Genomic DNA, 19,352 nt, shown 5'->3' with positions numbered 1-19,352 from the left:
GTGTTCAGTATATGATTTCTTCTCTCTCTTCTGCCTTGACAATTGTCACTCAAAGACCCTGGCTGGAGACAGGACTCCACCATTAACTACTACAAACCTGTTGTCCAAAAGGAATGATGAGAGAGGCTGGGACAATGTGGAAAGTGACTCGGAATTGATGGGACTTGGAGCCTCACCACGACCTTACTTAGCTGTGTGGCTTTCGCGAGTAACCTAACCTCCCTGTGCCTCAGTTCACTTACCTGTAAGGGGGAGGGGAAACAATAGCACTTATCTTAGTGGGCACCCTCACTTTCTATCCCTCACTGCACCCTTTCTCTTCCACCTTGCTCCACCTCCCTGCTCACTACTTGGCTGGTTGGGCTTCACCCCGTTTCAACTGATCCAAGCCACGCCCCTTCCCGGAGAAACCACGCCCCATAACTTAGAAGAACCTGCCAGGCAACAAGTGATGTCATGCAAGCCCTTTTGGGCAGGAGTGTGCAAAGACACAGCTGAACCCAAATTTCATTCCTCATTCAATCATTCATGAACCTGAATCCGTGCAATGAATATTCGCTGACCCTTCTTCTGGGACTGGCCAGTTGCTGGGCTTTGCTGGAGACAGAGTCCCTGCCCTTAGGGAACTTCTGATCTGATAGGAGAGAGAACCTTAGACATCAGTTCCACATGGTGCAGGATCAGAGGGGAGCTCTGGGGGCTGTGGGAGCCCAGGGGACAGCACCCAGTTCTGCTTGGGAATCTAGGTAGGCTACTTGGATGAAGGGACACTTGAGGTGAGTTCATCAGGTTTGGGGAGTTGGTGGGAAGAGCCTTTCATACAGAAGACATTGGAAAGACACCTAGACAAGAGAGAATGGGGAACACTGTATGAACCACTTGCAGTTTAGTTCAATAGTTAGAGCACAGTGTGTGAAGCAAAGAGTGGCAAGAGATGAGTACCGCTCTGAGAGGTTTGGCGGGCTGGAACTGTGGGTGGTCTTAACTGCCAAACAAAGAGCTAGAACTTTATCCTTGTGTGGGGGGAGGGGTGTCATAGAAGGAAGTGATGTGTTGATTTTGCACAAATGCCCTCTCACTGCTAGTGTGCAGAAGGGTAGGCTGAAGATGGCCAATCTGGAAGCTGAGAGCTAGGAAGCAGACATGGGGTCATCCATGTGAGGGGTGTTGAGGCTGGAGCAGGGCCGTAGCAGAGGATGAGGAAAGAAGGTGGATTTGAGAGACAGAAAGGAGAATCAACTGGACTTGCTGAAGGATTGGCTCGAGGGAAGTTTGGGCTGCACATGAGGCGGAGGACACAGAGGAAACGTATTGCACAGTGCCAATGGGGTGATTAAGGCAAAGATAATGGCAGGAGGAACTCTGAGGGCTGAGAAATCAGTGTGGGATGGAAGGGGCAGAAACACTATTCCGGAGCAGGAGGGATTCAGGCTAAGACTCACCATGTGACTTTGGCCAGTCACTTTATCTTTCCACCTGATAAACTGGGAAGCAAAGAATGATAATTGTGAGGAATGAATCACATAAAAGAATGCCCAGGAAGTACTTGGCCCTACGAGTGGTTTGGATGGGGGAGACCTGTGACAGCTGTGTTTGGTCCAGGGTGGAGTGAGGCTGGGCTATCCTTTGTGCAACAGCATTGCCTTTGGCAGGAGGACACGCATCCTTGCAAAAGAAGAAGGTGTGTGTGGAGGGGAAATGTGACCTGAACATATGCCTGTTGGATGTGAAGGGGTCAAAAGCCAAGGCAGTCAAGTCAAATTTACCCTGGGAGGCCCTACCTTGGCAGTGGGCAGTGAGGGGCTTCTCTGAACCATGAACCCTAGACTGACACTTCCTCAAGAAGTACCCAGGCTGGGAGGCCTGAGGCTTCTGGGTTCTTATCTCAAGGCAGCACCTGAGTTGCTGTGTGACCCTGAGTCAGTTCTAACCCACTCTGTGCCCCAGGTTTGTCGTATGAACAACAACAATAAAAGAATATGTGTGTTGGTAGAGAGGTGGATGAAATGTTTCCAAAGGTCATCTACAGGTCCTATGACCCTGAGTCCTTTTTAAAAACATCTAGTCTTGTCTCCATTCCTGACTTCCTGTGTGTCACTGAGCCAGATGCTGGAACTCTGGATCTAATTTTGCATCTGGAATATGAGAATATTGGGCAGGAGAGTTTGCAACATCCAATGATTCTCCCTGGAGGACGCTCACCCTCATCTCCAGCTGAATGTTTCAGACAAATCAGAGAGGAAAGTGAGGCGCTGGTCACAGACGACCCCCTCTTCCAAATCTTCTGTCTTCTCCCACTGCCCTCCCCTCCTTACTGTCAGGAGCTTGCAGCACTGGCTCCCTTGCAAACTTGTTGCTATGACAACGGTTACAAATAACTCAGATGCAGACGATTTTAACCCAAGAGTTTCTGGGCCAAGGGCTTCTTCCTCCCTCTCCACACCAGACCAAGGGAACAATCAGACAAATTATTTGAGACTCACCGTGTGACTCCTCTGCTCACAAGTCTGCCAGGTTTCCCAGAGTCACAAGGCCGAGGCATCCAAGGCCCTCCTAAAACCTGATTCAAATCTTTCCAATCACATTTCCCACTTGCACCCATTAAAAAGTGATCACTCGTATTTTGAGCAGCTGCTCTCTGCAAGTCCTGTGTTGGATGCTTTACATACAGTAGCTAAGGAAATCTTCCCAGAACTCTATCAGATAGACATTATTATTCCCATTTTGTAGAGGAGAAAATTGAGGCCCATGGATGTGACTAGAGTAAGGAGGTCAGAGAGTCAGAATTCAAACTCAACTCCATCAGAGACCCAAACCCAGGCTTTTCCTATTGACAGTGGTTCACAAATGTTGGTCTACACACTTGGGGTCTGTCCAGATAATCTGGGGCAGTTAAATATTCAGATTCTAACTTCCATTCAGGAAGATGGAACACGTCTGTTTTCTCTAACTCCTGACACCTGATAAAATAAGAGTAAAGGAATCAACTGTATAAACCCACATCTTTAAAGAAATTAGAGGAGCTCCCATCAATGGGGAAGAGATTTCAACAATTTTCTGGCAAGCAGAAAGGGGCTAGAGGTGTGGTAACTGAGAAGGCAGGGCCTGGAAAATTAGAGGCATAGTCCACATGTGGGAGGGGATCCATGTGAAGAACATTGGTCTGTTTTGCAAAATCCTGGTTGGCTCTGGCACAGAAAAGGTACCCTGATGGTGAGAGTGAGATGTAGAGACCCTGACAGGTGTAGAACTGAAAGTATATTGGAAAACTTGATTCACCCGTTCTCCCTCTGGCCTTCCCTGTGTTTGGGATTAGAAATCACAAGAGCCAAGCATCTACACTCAAGCAAAATACAGAGTGTTCCCCCAAAGAAATCAAACAGTCCCAGAGCAAAGCCTCCACTTGTTGGACATAGGAGTCTTCCAGAAGAATGAGTACGTCCTCCCCACCCCCACCCCTGCCCCAGTCACCTTAAAGGAAGTCTAGTAGTGGGTTTGACAAACTCCTGCCCCTTACACAGACTCCTAAAAAATCAACTTTTCATTGGGTTCTTCTTCTTCATTTTTTTTTTTAGTAAGTAACTGTTTATTCTTTCCATTAATAACACAGCAATTATTCCACCTTTTCTTTTTTCTTTTTTTCCCTTTTCTTTTTTCTCTTTTCCTTTCTTCCTTTCTTTCTTTCTTCCTTTCTTTCTTCTTTCTTTCGAGTGAAGGAAAATTTTATTTGATGTCTTCTTCCCTATTTTTCTTTCAGTCTCAATGTGGCCTCTTCTTTATATACTTAGTTATAGGGTTCTGTTCAGCTAGCTTTCAGATGATTCTTGAAGTTGATTGGTCTATAATTTATTTGTAATTTTGATGTGATCTAGGGATGTAGTAGGCATAGTGTTTACCTAATCTGCCATCTTGGACCTCTCTCTGTTGGGTTCTTCTTAAATTCTTGAACAGAGAGGTTTGAACATTTGTGAAAAAAAATATGTGAATAGGTTTATGAATGACCTGATGAAGCAAATGGAAAAAACTAAGGCTGGGCACAATTCAAGGGGAAAGAAACCAAGCAATTATTAAACTCGAGAACACAAAAAAGACAAACAAAATCCAGGCAATTATAGTATATTTCTTGGCTCTGGAGCAACTAGCGATTTACTAGGAATTGGGATAGAAACATTTTGGAAGAGTAAAGGGAGGGAAAATAGGGATGTATGTGTGGAGGGGGATAAAATCCTCTACTACCATAATGAGATGTCAAGAGATAATGTCTCAGATTGCTAAGTTAAGAAATAGTAGGAGATACCCATCAAAATGGCGGTGTGAAGTGAGACTCTGGAAATCTCCCCTGGGATTTACAACAAATTAAACAACTATAACTCCACAAAACACTCCCTGCACAGCAGACAGGCAAGACGAAGAGGCTTACTATTGAATTCACCTAAAGGTGGGCGAATCGCGTGAGTGAAGGAGGAGGGAAGGGAGAAGTACGGAGATGGGAGCCGCGCGGGCACAGGACGCAGACCTAGCTCAGTGCCGTGAGCTCGCTGCATCCCGGAACTACTGCAGCTGTGGGAGAAGGAAGAACTCGGACTGCTAGGGCTCCACTTATGGCCCACAGGGCTGAGGGGACAGCATATAACATGGCTGAAACCAAGGCTCACGGCAGAGACCTCGGAGCAAAGACTGAGGGAAGAAGGCTGAAAATGGTGGTTTAAACCCTGACTACTGAGCAGAGAATGGAAGCCTTAGGCACTGAGACTAGCTGTCCCCTCCCTACCCTCCCAGAGCTCGCCCCGCCCCCACCTGCCCAGTGCTAGAAGCAGAACAGTAGCAGTGTCAGATCAAAAGAACAGAATATTTGCAGTTCTGAGAACTGTGGTCTACAGACAGAGATTCCCAGCCCAACTAGTTCTGGAAAAGGGGAGGGAGCTGTGGAAGCAGGACTGGCTGTGGTGGTGGTCGCTAGCATTGCTCTAGGCACCTCTCAAAACTCACCCCGCCCCTGTCCCCACCTATCTGGGTGGATCCTTGCAGGAGTAAACAGAACTGCTGAAACACACAGGCTCTGAATCTGGTGCAGAAGAGCTTTGGAAATTCAAAAGCTCTCCGCATCCCCACGCGTGCACTATGGCCCAGGCAAACTGTTAACAGAGGAGAAGCCCGCCTTTCAGGGAATCCTCCCATTGTGTTAGAAGCTGGAATAGTGCAGAGAAAACATAACACTGCAGTGTGAGAGAGAAAAAAGGGCTGCAGTCAGAGAGAAAATAAAACATTCTACCAACACGTACTGGAAAACAAAAAAAAGACCTCTTCTTATCAACCTGTTGCAGAAACCACTGCTGTAGATGTCTAGGAAGAGAAATAATGAATCAGTAATTGCCATGAATAAGCAAGGCAACAAGACAGCTCAGAAAGAAAGTAAAAAGTCTCCAGAAAATGAAGTTAAAGATATGGAAATATGTGACTTAAATGACAGAGAATTTAAGATTGCAGTTATGGAAAAATTCAATGAGATGCAAGAAAATGCAGAAAGGCAGTTTAATTAACTCAGAAACACAATCAAAAGAACAACATGAACATTTTACCAAAGAGATTGAAATTTTAAAAAAGAGCCAAATAGAATTTCTGGAGATTAAGAACTCAATAGAAGAAATTAAGAACGAAATAGCCAGCTTAGGAAGTAGAGTTGACCAGATGGAGAAAAGAATCGGTGACATCGAAGAGAAAAACCTGGAAATGACACGGATGGAAGAAGAAAGAGAATTGAGACTTAAAAGGAATGAAAGAACTCTACAAGAACTTTCTGACTCCATCAGAAAGAGCAATATAAGAATAATGGGCATACCAGAAGGAGAAGAAAGAGAGAAGGGAACAGAGAATATATTCAAACAAATTGTTGATGAGAACTTCCCAAACTTGTGGACAGAACTGGATCCTTGAATCAAAGAAGCAAATAGAACACCTAATTACCTCAATCCCAAGAGGCCTTCTCCAAGGCACATTGTATTGAAGCTGTCTAAAATCAACCACAAAGAAAGAATCCTCAAGGCAGCCAGGGAAAAGAAGACAGTAACCTACAAAGGAAAGCCCATTAGATTATCATCAGATTTTTCAGCAGAAACTCTACAAGCCTAGAGGGAGTGGAACCAAATATTCAAACAATTGAAAGAGAGAAATTATTAGCCAAGAATTATATATCCAGCAAAGATATCCTTTAGATATGAAGGAGGAATAAAGACCTTTCCAGACATACAGAAGCTGAGGGAATTTTCTAATACACCACCTGCACTACAAGAAACACTAAAGGAGGCTATTCGACCACCATCAACACGGACAATTTGTGGCAACCAAAACATAAAAAGGGGGATTGTAAAGGGGCGGAGGACCTGAAGAGACATTTCTCCAAAGAGGACATACAAATGGCAAATAGACATATGAAAAAATGCTCAACATCACTAATCATCAGTGAAATGCAAATAAAAACCACAATGAGATATCACCTTACCCCAGTCAGAATGGCTATCACCAACAAGACACATAGTAACAAGTGTTGGAGAGGCTGTGGAGAAAAAGGAACCCTCATAAACTGTTGGTTGGAATGCAGACTAGTGCAGCCGTTATGGATGGCAGTGTGGAGGTTCCTCAAAAAATTACGAATAGAATTACCATATGACCCAGCAATCCTTCTCCTGGGTATCTACCCAAAAAATCTGAAAACATTTATACATAAAGATACGTGTGCTCCAATGTTCACTGCAGCTTTATTTACGGTGGCCAAGAGATGGAAACAACCAAAATGTCCTTCGATGGATGAATGGATAAATAAGTTGTGGTATATATACACAATGGAATACTATTTGGCGGTAAGAAATGATGAAATAGGAACATTTGTGACAACATGGATGGACCTTGAGATTATAATGCTAAGCGAAATAAGTCAGACTGAAAAGGCACAGAACCATATGATTTCACTGATATGTGGTGTATAAAAATGCAAACAAGAAAGGAAGAAGAGAAACAAATGAGGAAACAAAAACTCATAGATGCAGACAATAGTTTAGTGGTTACCAGAAGGTAAGGGGGGAGGATGGTGGTAGATGAGGGTAAAGGGGATCAAATATATGGTGATAGAAGGAGAACTGACTCTGGGTGGTGAACACACAATGGGATTTGTAGATAATGTATTACAGAATTGTACACCTGAAATCTATGTAACTTTACTAACAATTGTCACACCAATAAACTTTAATTAAATAAAAAGAAATGAGCAGAAAAAAAATAAAAATTAGAATTACCATGTGATCTAGCAATTCCACTTCTGGTTTTCTATCCAAAACAATTAAAATCAAGGTTTCAAGGAAATATCTGTACACCCATGTTCATAGCAGCATTTTCCACAATAGCCAAAATGTGGAAGCAACCCAGGTGCCCACTGATGGATGAAAGGATAAACAAAATATGGTATATTCATACAATGGAATATTATTCAGCCTTAAGGAAGTAGGAAATTCTGACATGTGCTATATAGTGGATAAACATTGAGGACATTATGCTAAATGAAATATGCCAGTCACAAAAAGACAAATATGATTCCACTAATATGAGGTATCTAAAGTAGTCAAATTCATAAAGACAGACAGTAAAATGGTGGTTGTCAGGGACTGGGGACAGTGGGTAATGGAGAGTTGTTATTTAATGGGCATAGAGTCTTGGTTTTGCAAAATGAAAAAGTTCTTGAGATTGAGTGTACGACACTGTGAATGTACTCAATACTACTAAACTATACACTTAAGAATGGTTAAGATAGTAAATTTTATGTTATGTATACTTTACCACAATTATAAAGAATTCAAAAAGTAAGAGATACTAAAAATAAATTCATATTCATTTAATTTGAGAGCTGAGCAGAAATTGATGAATCCTAAAAAAGCACAAACTACCAAAATGCAGCCAAGAAGATATAGACAACCAGAATATACATATAACCATTAAAGAAAATGAATGTGTATTAAAATCTCCAAATAAAGGAAAGTCCAGGACCAGATGGTTTCACTGGGTAATTTTACCAAACATATTTTCAATGAAAATAATATCAATTTTACATAAACATGGAAGAGGAGGGAACACTTCCCAATCAATTTTATGAAAGCAGAATTATCCTGACACCAAACAATACAAAGACTGCATACATAAAACTATAGACCAAGACATAATAAAACTATAGACCATTACGTGTGTATAGACCAATACACAATACAACTATAGACCATACATAAAACTATAGACCAATATCCATCCTGAATAAAGATTCAAGAATCTCCTCCCCCTCCAAATGTCAACAAGTGAAATCCAATAATGTATAAAAAGAGTAATATGACACAACCAAGTAGGATTTACTCCAGGTATGCAATTCTGCTTCAATATTTTAAAATCAGTCAATGCAGGGAGTTCCTGTCATGATGGCAGAGTAGGTAAAAGCTGTGCTTGCCTCCTCCCATGACCATATCAAAATTATAACCAAATTATAGAGCAATCAACCTGGAGAACCATTTGAAGATTAGCTGAACAGAAATTGTATAACTAAGGATATAAAGGAGAAGCCACATCAAGACTGGTAGAAGGGAGAAGGTGAAGGGATTAGAAAGTGCAAATTAGTAGACACAATACAGGCCTGGGGATATGAAATACAGTATGGGGAATATAATCAACAATGTTGTAAAGAGTATATAGGGTGCCAGGTGGGCACTGGACTTACCAAGGAGATCACTTCATAGACTGTAGAGATGCACGACCAATGTGCTGTACACCTGAAGGTGAAATGGAATAATATTGTATGTCAACTATAATTATATATATATTCATCCACAGGATGTGGAGTATAGCACAAGGAAGATAGGAAATGGCATTGTAACAATTATATAAGATGTCAGAGGGGCAGTAGCTTGGGGGAGGGGATTCTTACTTTGTAAGGGGTATAAATGTCTAACTGTTATGTTGGTATGTACACCTGAAAGTAAAAAAATAAATAAATAAATAAAGACTGGTAGGAGAGGCAGAGATGCAAAACAGGCTGGTCCTACACCCACATGAGATGATTGACAACTGGGAGGGACATCTTGGCTGCAGAGGTCCCCTCTTAGGAGCAAAGGGTCCCAGCCCCATACCAGGGTCCTCACCTCACCCAACACTCGCACCACCAGAGGTTTTTCAGCAGCTATTTCTCAAGGGCAGCTGGCCTCCACGCAAGATGCAGACTTAAAAATAAAAACGTTCCAAGGTCCTAGGGCTCCAGGCAGGCAGTGGCTGACCTTGGTGCACGCCGTGACTCTTGTTGAAGGGCCCCAGGCCAGGCACTGTTTGCCACTGCAGGTCAAACCATGGCCTCTCCCACAGGCCTCCAGACTCAGCACAGGCAGCTACCAAGTAGGGATTGCTTTTTGTTCTTAACAAGTGGCCCATGCAGGGCACAGACAGGGGCTGGCCTTGGCCTTCCCTGGAGTCCCTCCTAAGGGGCCCCAGAACTAATACACCCAGTGGCCAGCTTCAGACCACAAAAGAGCACCACCTAAATTGCTCACAAATGGCACACTCAAAGGGTGGTCTCAGCAGGAATCAGAGCCCTGCTAGGATGAATCCTACTCCATGGGGTCAGTCTCCACACAATAACTCATCTGTAGTCACGGCCATCCCTCACAGCCAGTCAGCCTGAGGGTCAGTCCCTCCCACTGACATTAGAACTGATAAATGAATTCAGTAAAGTAGCAGGATACAAAATTAATATTCAGAAATCAGTTGCATTTTTATACACCAATAACAAACTATCAGAAAGAGGAATTAAGAAAACAATCACATTTACAAATGAGTCAAAGAATAATAAAATATCTAGGAATAAATTTAGCCAAGGAGGTAAAAGAACCTGTACTCGGAAAATTATAAGACATTGAAAAAAAAATTAAACAAGATACAAAATAAATGGAAACATATAATGTGCGCATGGATAGGAAGAATTAACATCATTAAAATGTTCATATTACCCAAAGTAAACTATAGGTTCAATGCAATCCCTATCAAAATACCAATGGCATTTTTCACAGAACTAGAGTAAATAATCCTAAAGTTTATAAGGAACCACAAAAGCCCATGAATAGCCACAACATTCTTGAGAAACAACAAATTTGGAGGTATCACAATACCTGATATCCAACTATACTACAAGGCTATAGTAACCAAAATAGCATGGTACTCTTCATAAAATACAGACACATAGATCGATGCAACAGAATAGAAAGCCCAGAAATAAAGCCATGGCTATATGGTCAATTAATCTACGGCAATGGAGGCAAAAATATACAGTGGGGTAAAGACAGTCTATTCAATAAGTGGTATTGGGAAAACTGTACAAATACATGCAAGAAATGAAACTGGACCAGCTTATTCCACATACAAGAATAAACTTAAAACGGATTAAAGACTTAAATGTAAGATCTGAAACCATAAAACTCCTAGAAGAAAACATAAGCAGTAAACTCTTTCACATTGTTCTTAGTAATATTTTTTCAGATATATCTCCTTGGGCAAGGAAAACAAAAGAAAAAATAAACAAATGGGTCTACATCAAACTAAAAAGTTTTGCACAGAAAAGGAAACCCTCAACAAAATCAAAAGACAACCTACTGAATGTGAGAAGATATTCGCCAATGATACATGCGATAAGGGCTTAATATCCAAAATATATAAAGAACTCATACAACTTAATACCAAAAAAAAAAATCTGATTAAAAAATTGGCAGAGGACCTGAAAAGACATTTCTCCAAAGAGAACATACAGATGGCCAACAGACATATAAAAAGGCACTCAACATCACTAATCATCAGAGAGATGCAAATTAAAACCACAATGAGATATCACCGCATACCTGTCAGAATGGCTATTATCAATAAATCAACAAGTGTTGTAAAGATGTGGATAAAAGGGAGCTCTCATGCACTGTTGGCGTATTGCAAATTGGTGCAGCCACTATGGAAAACACTATGGCGGTTCCTCCAAAAATGAAAAATAGAAGTACCTTATGACCCAGAAATTCCAATCCTGGGTATTTATTTGAAGAAATCCAAAACACGAATTCAAAAAAATGTATGCACCCTTATATTTACAGTAGCCAAGATAAGGAAGCAACTTAAGTGCTCATCAATAGACAATAGGATAAAGAAAAAGTGGTACAAAAATGTGATGGAATATTACTTAGCCATAAAAAAGAAAAAAATCTTACCATTTGTGACAACATGGATGGACCTAAAGGGTCTTATGCTAAGTGAAATAAGTGAGACAGTGAAAGATAAATACCATATGATTTCACTTACATGTGGAATCTAAAGAACAAAATAAATGAACAAACAAAACAGACTCATAGACACAGAACAAACTGATGGTTGCCAAATGGGAGGTGGATTGGAGGGCTGGGTGAAAAGCTGAAGGGATTAAGTACAAATTGGGAGAACAATTCAAGATGGTGGAGTAGATAAACACTGTGCCTGCATCATCCCATGAACACATCAAAATTACAACTAAATTATAAAACAATCAACCTGGAGAACCATCTGAAGTCTGGCTGAACAGAAGTTTTATAACTAAGGATATAAAGAAGGAGCCACTTTGAGACTGGTGGGAGGGGCAGAAACGCGAAATGGGCAGGCCCCAAACCTCTGTGTGGTGGATGAAAATTGGGAGGGCTTCATGGCCACAGAGGTTCCCCATGGAGGAGCAAGAAATCGCAGCCTCACACCAGGCTCCCCAGCCAGGACTACTGGTGCCAGGAAGAGGAGCCCCCACAATATCTGGCTGTGAAAAACAGTGGAGTGGCACAGAAGTCTGCGGGAAACCCAGCCAGGCTCTTAAAGTTCCCACATGCAGATTCACTCACTTGCAGGTACTCACCCTGGGGTACTGCGGAGAGATGGTGACTAGAGGGGTGTCGGAGACATACGGGAGACAGATTGAGGTGTGTGGCCTCGGGCGGAGGCCTGGAGGACCGTTGGCATTTTCCCTATGGGGTCCTCTTCCACTGCAGCCGGCAGGCGGGAGCCATCTTTCCTGTGTTGAGCCCGCCCACTACACTTACAGCAAAATTGGAATCTGATTGGTCTGGTGAGCTCTGCAGCTCTGCCTTGCTGACTCACTGAGACCCTACCTACCCAGCTCCATACTGCAGGTGTCTTTATTTGCAGCTGAACCTTACCAGAGTCTGTAACTGGCAGCTGGTGGCTGTGGGGACAGAGTCCCAGAGAGCAGTTTTCCGGCTCTCAGCCTCACGTGGAAAGGTGCTGCCTCAGGTGGCAGATGGCCATCAGCTGTGACTAGTTGGCCATCAGCTGTTACTGGTTAGCCATTAGCCACTAATATAACTTCCATGACTATGCTAGGGGGTTGGTTGGTGGGTTGGTTGGTTGGCAGAGAAGCGAACGGCAGATTGCGGATTGCTGCTTCTGCTTCCTATATCTCCAACCCAGCTGCCAGCGAGAGTATAGTGGTATGAACCTTTTATCCATGGCTCCATTGGTGTTCCTTTTTGGCCTCACCACATCCTGCGTTCTTGTGAGAGGAGCAGGATCAGAGACCCTGCATCACAGTGGCAGTAGGCCCTGGTGTGTCCTAGTATTTTGCAGAGCTACCCCAGGGTTGGTACTGATGGCAGACGTCCTCGGTTCGAAGTGTGGCCTCTCTCAGGCACCGCCAGGTTTAGCACAGGCAGTGAACAACTGAGGATCGCTTTGTAGTTCCTACCAGGTGGCTTCCGGCCAGTCAAAGGCAGTGGCTGACCTGGGCCTGCACTGGAGCCCTTTCCAAAAGGCCCCCAAACCAACATACTTAGAGATTGACTTCAGAACACAGCAGAACACTGCCCAATTGCCCTACAAGTGGCACAATGAATGGGCAGTCTCAACAGGCACCAGAGCCCACTGGGGCAAATCCCACTCTGTGTGGTAAGCCCACCAGCACAACAGCCTATAGGCTATGGACATGGCCAAATCCCACAGCCAATTAGCCTGAGGGTCATTCCCACTCACTAGTGTGTCAATAGCAATCAAGGCTCAAGTATAACAAGAAGGCACACAAACCCACACAAGGGACACTCTTGGAGCAAGATAGCAAGCATAAAAAAAAGACATAGAAACCATAAAAAAGAACCAGTCAGAAGTGAAGAATACAATAACTGAAATGAAGAATTCACTAGAAGGAATCACCAGCAGACTAGATGAAGCAGAGGATCGAATCAAAGATTTGGAAGACGAAGTAGCAGAAAACACCTGATTGGAACAGCAAAAGAAAAAAAAAGGATTTTGAAAAATAAGGATAGTTTAAGACACCTCTGGGACAACAACAAGTATAACGACATTCGCATAGTAGCAGTCCCAGAAGAAGATGAGAACCTATTTGAAGAAATGACTGAAAATTTCCCTAACCTTGCAAAGGAAATAGACATACAAGTCCAGGAAGCACAGAGCGTTCCAAACAAGATGAACCCATAGAGGCCCACACCAAGACATATTATAATTAAAATGGCAAAGGCTAAAGACAAAGAGATCATCATCCTAAAAGCAGCAAGAAAAAGGTAACTAGTAATTTATAAAGGAGCTCCCATAAAATTGCCGGCTGATTTCTCAACAGAAACTGCAAGCCAGAAGGGATTAGCAGGAAATGTGCAAAGTGATGAAAAATAAGGATCTGCAACCAAGACTACTCTATCCAGCAAGGCTACCATTTAAAATTGAAGGACAAGATAGAGAGCTTCCCAGACAAGAGAAAGCTAAAGGAGTTCATCACCACCAAACCAGTAATACAAGGAATCTTAGAGGGACTTCTTTAAGACGGAAAAAATAAAGATAAAAATCATGAATAATAAAATGGCAATAACTACATATCTATCAACAATTACTTTCAATATAAATGGATTAAATGCTATGAGCAAAAACATAGGGTGGCTGAATGGATAAAAAAACAAAACCCTTACATATGCTGCCTGCATGAGACTCACTTCAGATTCAATGACACACATAGACTGAAAGTAAAGGGATAGAAAAAGATATTTCATGAAAGTAGAAATGAAAACCACAACAAAAACAACAAAGATGGGGTAACAATACTTATATCAGACAAAATACACTTTAAAACAAAGGCTATAACAAAACAGAAAGAAAGACCTAGTAATCCCAACTCTGGGTATTTATCTGAAGAAATCCAAAATGCCACTTCAAGGGGACGTGTGCATCCATATGTTTATTGCAGTATTATTTACAATAGCCAAGATGTGTAGGCAGCCTGGGTATCCATCGATGGATGAGTGGATAGAGAAGAAGTGGTACATATATACAATGGAAAATTGCTCAGCCATGGATGGGAATGGGTTCTTGCCATCTGCAGCAACATTTATGGTCCTGGAGGGTATTGTGCTGAGTTAAATAAGTCAGACAAAGACAGATGCAATGTGATTTCCCTCATATGTGGAATCTAAAGAACAAAATAAACAAACAAAAGAGAAAAACACTCATAGATACAAAGAACATTTTGATGGTTGCCAAATGGGAGGGGGGTTAAGGGATGGGTGAAAAATGGGAAGGGATTAAGAAGTACAAACTCATTGTTACAAAGTAGTCATGGGATGTAGTGTATAGTATAAGGAATACAATCAATAATATTGTAATAACTATGTATGGCGTCAGATGGGTACTAGATTTGTTGGGGTGATAGATGGGAGGGGGTTGGGTACAGGGTGAAAAAGGTGAAGGGATTAAGAAGTACAAATTTTTAGTTACAAAATAGTCATGGGGATGTAAAGTAAAGCGTAGAGAATATAGTCAATAATATGGTAATAGCTATGTATAGTGCCAGGTGAGTCAGGGGATCACTTCTTAAACTATACAAATGTCTGACCACTATGCTGTACACCTGAAATTAATATAAAATAATATTGAATGTTAAGTGTAATTGAAAAATTAATAAAAGAGGAAAGGTGAAGGGAAATAAGAGCTTCAAATTTCTAGGTGTGGAGCAAGTGAGTCATGGAGATGTAATATACAGCATGGGGAATATAGTCAATAATATTGTGTTAGCACTGTACGGTGTCAGATGGTTGTTGGACTTATGGTGATCACTTCTTTAAGTATATTAATGATGAACAACTATGCTGTACGCCTGAAACTGATATAGTATTTTATGTTAGCTATTTTTTTAATAAAAATCTTTAAAAAGAAAAAAAGAAGTACAGATTGGTAGTTACAAAATAGTCACAGGGATGTAAAGTACAGCATAGGGGATGTAGTCAATAATGTAATAACTAAGTATGTTGCCAGATGGGTACTAGACTTATCAAGGGTATCACTTCGTAAATTACATAAATGTTTAAGCTATGCTATACACCTGAAACTAATATGATATTAACATCAACTGTAATTGAAAAATAAAAATTAGAAAAAAATAAATCAATGCAATCCAGCATATCAACAGATTAAAGAAGAAAAAGAATATTTATCATTATATGATTTTTCTTCTTTATCATATTGATATGTGGGATTGTTACATCAATTTACACAGAAAAAGGATCCAACAATATCCAACATCCATTCGTGATTACAAGAAGAAAAAGCTCTCACCACACAAAGAACAGAGATTAACTTCCTCAACTTGAAAAGAGCATCTGAAAAAAATAACAACCCTACAGGTAACATCATACTTAATGATGTAAGGCTATTTTGTGCTTGTCTTAGCCTATCAGTACCCAATATTGTAGCTGGACCAGCCATTGTAGTTTTTATTATGAGTGCAAAACACTTTTCAGCAACAACCATCAGGAAACTTTGATAAGATACAATTTAATTATTTACAAAACCTGGAAATGACACAGCACACCTGGGGGCACACAGGAAGGTCATGGGGGAGGGGCAAGGCAAGAGAGGGAAAGACCATTCCTGGGGTGCTGCTTTTATTGGAATCCAGGTTGGGGGCCTAGAGTTTTGCGGGCGCACTCTTTATTGGTGGATTTGAAAGATAAGAGTGGGAATTTTAAGTGTGGGAAAGGGATTTTAAAAAGTAGCCCAAATGGTCAGTTATTAAAATCAACCAAGGTCTCTAAAACAAAGACACCTCAGTGGGGGGTGGGGAGCCTGGCTCTTTATCTAGAAGTGTGGCTGGTAATGTGTTTATTGGAGATAGCTGTCTTTGAAATGGATGCCTCTTTGAAATGGGTGCCTAGGCAATCAAAGCTTAAGTGGGGCACTTGCATTACAAAAAGAAAAAAAAATGTTGGGGATTACTGCAAAGGCTGAAAGCTCTCCCTCTAAGATTGAGGAGAAGGCAAGGACATGTACTCATGATAGTACTGCAGGATCTAACCATTTCAATAAGGCAAGGAAAAAAAAGAAAAGTAATAAAAATAGGAAAGCAACAAATAACTCTCTTTATTCACAGATGGCATGATTGTCTATGTAGAAAATGAAAGGGATCTACAAAATAAAAATCCTAGACTAATAAGTGAGTTTAGTAAGGTCACACAAACAGGATCAGCACACAAAAGTCTTTCGCATTCCTGCACACTGACTATGAACAAATAGCGAACAAAACATAAAAAGGCAATACTATTTACAAATGCTCAAATAAAATGAAATACTTATGTATAAATCTAACAAAAGGTGTACAAGATCTATATGATGAAAATTATGCATTGCTGATGAAAGAAATCAAAGAAGACCTAAATGCCAAGTGCTGGGGGAGGAGCAGTCCAGGCCAGCCATCTCACCCACATTCAAGAAAAAGGAAGAGTAGAGCCACGTGGCCCCTCTCTTACACACTGAAAGAGCATTCTGTGCACTAGAGAATATTGACCCAGAGAGACCAACAATAAGCTGTTCTATCAAAATTACTAGTACTTACCAGAGGGTAAGGAGGGAGGGAGGTGGTAGATGAGGGTAAAGGGGATCAAATATATGGTGATGCAAGGAGAGCTAACTGGGTGGTGAGCACACAATGTGATATATAGATGATGTATTACAGAATTGTATACCTGAAATCTATGTAACTTTACTAACCATTGTCACCAAAAAAAAAATATTAATAAAAAAAACTACTGGTACTTTTTTTTTTAAGGAAAATATTCTATGCATTTTGGGGGCAAAACTTGTGACTTATGAAGTTAAGAGATTTAGATTATCATCAAACTTTTGAACACAAATATTTTATACCAAAGAAAAATGAGGTCACATATTTCATATATTAAGGAAGTAAAGTGTGATCTAAGTATTTTATATCCAGAAAAACTTTCAAGTACAAATGATACAGAGAAACTGTTATCAATATGCAAGACTCAGAAAATATTGTTTCCATGAGCCCTTCCTGAAGAAGAATCTGCCAGGGAATCAACTCCAGATATATGTTTATAAGCAGACATAAGGACTGCTTATGAGCATTAAATACATAATTATTGTAGAACTAAAATTCAACCTGGGTTAAGTGGGAGAGAATAATATGTAGGGTATATGCTCTGACAATGTAAACATAGTATGACTTTTAAAAAATTGGTGGCAGAAGAAAATGGAGAGGACATGTGCCAAAAATCCTTTAATATCTCCAGTCATTATAGTGGTAGTATTATTAGTATAAATATAAACGATTTTTTTAAATTTATTGGGGTGACAAACGATTTTTTAAAAGTGAAAAAAGATGGAGGGAATCTATAGATGCGTGGACAATATTCTACTATAGTGTCTAGGGATTCAAATTTGGGTGATAAAACTACAAAAGTTTATAAGGAAGTAATTATTATAAAATTCAGGATAGTGGTTTCTTATTGGGGGCGGGTGGTCTGTGATTGGGGTGTGGCATGTGGAAGGGACTTCTTGGGTAACTGGTAAAGTTCCATGTCATACTTGTGTGGTTTTAATCTTATAATAATTCATTAAGCCATACATTTGATGCATGTGGTTTTCTGTATCTATGTTGTATTCTACAATAAAAATATTTTTATTTTAAAATTTTTTTATATTAGTTTCAGGCGTACAAAACAACCTAATGATTAGACATTTACACCACTCACAAAGTGATAACACCCCTCCAAGTCTACTACCCCTCCAACATCGTATATAGCTGTTACTACACCATTGAAAAGAGTCTCAGAAATGTAGTTGTCCTCTTCCCTCGGCAGCTACAGAGTTACCATTCTCCATTCAAAACTATCTAAAAGAAACTGATTTGATACAGTGTTGAAAACATTCACAACAATATAAATTTTGTTTCTCTGTGCAAAATAAACTCTTATGTATTACATTTCTGTGATATTATATTCTCTCTTCATATAAATCTAGCTTTGGCAATATCGTTTGTACAACCGTTATCTTGTAATATTCCAAAACTTGAGAAATTGTTGCCATGTCCTGTGAAAACTCGCCTCTAAACAAAACCTGTAATTCTGAGTGGATGTCATATTTGATAAATTTTTTATTACTTTCAGGTGTACAAAGCAATGTAATGGTTAGACATTTATCATTTACATCCCTCACACAGTGATAACCCCCTCCCCCCATCCACTACCCCTCTGACATCGCACACAGCCATCACATTTCCACTGTCTCTATTCCTAATGCTGTACTCCACTTCTTTTTTCATTTTTATTTTTTTTAAGATTTTATTGAGGAAGTGGAACAGAACTTTATTGGGGAACAGTGTGTACTTCCAGGACTTTTCAAAGTCAAGTTGTTGTCCTTTCAATCTTAGTTGTGGAGGGCGCAGCTCAGCTCCAGGTCCAGTTGCCATTATTAGTTGCAGGGGGCACAGCCCACCATCCCTTGTGGGAGTTTAACCGGCAACCTTGTGGTTGAGAGAACGCGCTCCAACCAACTGAGCCATCCGGCCACCTGGGAGCTGAGCGGCTGCTCATTGACTCTACTCCAACTGCAGAGGGCACAGCTCGCTGGCCCTTGTGGGAACTGAACCAGCAACTCCATTGTCCAGAGCTTCCGCTCTAACCAACTGAGCCACCCGTCCCACCCTGTACTCCACTTCTTGTAACTATATACACATATATATACATATACATACATATATATACACATATACATATATATATATATATAAATATAATTGTAGTTGACATTCATTATTGTTCAGCTTCAGCTTCAGGTGTACAGTGCAGTGATCAGGCATCTACATCATCCCTGAGGTGGTCTCCCTAATGAGACAAGTGTCCATCAGATACCTTACAAAATTTTTAAAACATTATTGATTACATTCCCCAAGTTGACTTTCGTACCCCCGTGGCAATCTTGTAGTTACTGACTGTGCTTCCTAATCCCCTCACCTTCCCCCTTATCCC

The sequence above is a fragment of the Rhinolophus ferrumequinum genome, chromosome X (genome assembly GCF_004115265.2).
Source record: "Rhinolophus ferrumequinum isolate MPI-CBG mRhiFer1 chromosome X, mRhiFer1_v1.p, whole genome shotgun sequence".
Lineage (NCBI taxonomy): Eukaryota > Metazoa > Chordata > Mammalia > Chiroptera > Rhinolophidae > Rhinolophus > Rhinolophus ferrumequinum.
The sequence above is the reverse complement of the archived record's forward strand: the minus strand, read 5'-3'. Positions refer to the sequence as shown.